This window comes from Lineus longissimus, chromosome 1 (assembly GCF_910592395.1).
Source record: "Lineus longissimus chromosome 1, tnLinLong1.2, whole genome shotgun sequence".
Classification (NCBI taxonomy): Eukaryota; Metazoa; Nemertea; class Pilidiophora; order Heteronemertea; family Lineidae; genus Lineus; species Lineus longissimus.
Window position 1 is genome coordinate 5,949,036 of NC_088308.1, and position 1,370 is coordinate 5,950,405.

The following is a 1,370-nucleotide window of genomic DNA, read 5'->3' on the forward strand; positions in this document are numbered from 1 at the left end:
GAAGAGACGGTCGCATACCTCGGTCATTCTGTTTGGCCATGAGATTGAGAGAGGGCTAAACATGATATTTTGGGGACGTTTGGATGACAGGTTTTCCAAGGTCCCTCCGGGGTGTTTCCGGGGTATGCAACGGTTCGGGTTTGGGGCGGAGTCGGGTGATGGTGTCCTTCGCCCCGATGTCATGAGATGGATTTGGCGGCATTCATACTGCTGAACACACGCTGTGAGTTTGTGATCTGGGTATCCATTTTTATCAAAACATAAACTCTAGCATAGAACGAGTCATTTAAAGGGAAATACAATGTATTGAAAAAAGTTTCCAGCCATTTCAGCCCTTTTTTGCCTGCAAGTGCAATTTTCTCGTGAAATGCCCTATAGATCGTGTTCCTTTCCACCACCTTTTCATCAACATACGCACTCCTCGAGTAGTCTCATATCCAGTTGGAAGTTTGGTACAAGTGGCTATTCTTGTCGATCTTAATCCAGTTTTATAAGGTTGCAAATTCTAGGAATATGATCTTAAGTTAAAATGAGGACACTTACAGCAGAGAATTAAACTTTTTCATCTGAACTTGCGCAAGACAAATGCGAACACTTAACACCTAAACAAAATGTTACCATCTTGACTTCTAAACGTAACATTCAAAGAAAAATTGACGCAAGATTGCTAGGATAACGCACAAGCGTCCGTCGCGCACGTGCAGATGAGAACTCTGGGCGGCTTAAAAACCTTCTTACACAGCTACATCAACGATTCATTGTTTAAATAAAACTATCTGATTACACAGAGATGCTGAGGCGAACTCCAGCAAGCATCCAACCTTTCATTTCTCACTTTGCCACAGGCAGACGACAAGCTATATCGTCTGCCAGACAATGGTGACGCAAACGGGACGTCATGTAATCAAGATGATCGCATCAACACGTGCGGCCGTTTGTCACACAATCAACGCCATTAGTGCAAACCCGAGACTACTGTCTTATAGAATTTAAAATATTAAGTTTATTTCACTTCAACGTTAAGCATGGTTTTGTGTAGAATCATATAACCGTTTTTTTCGTCGTAGTTATGTTGAGCTGGAAAAAGTATTCGACAGACGATTCCAGTTGGTCAAAACCTGGATCCATGTATTATGTACATGTAGTGTACATAAACCTAGGCATACGACGTGCTTGCAGTGTGCTGAGGTTGATTTACATTAAAACCATCCATTTTAAAATTGGGTTGATTTCCTCGTAAGCAACGCCCGGTCTTCTTTCACAGTAAGGCTGCCGTATCCAATTACAGACGGCAGTTGAAATCTCCTGCGCACTCTCCGCGTGAAAGAAATTTCCGGAAATAAAACCGCAAGATGCGTTTTGTTTCTGAT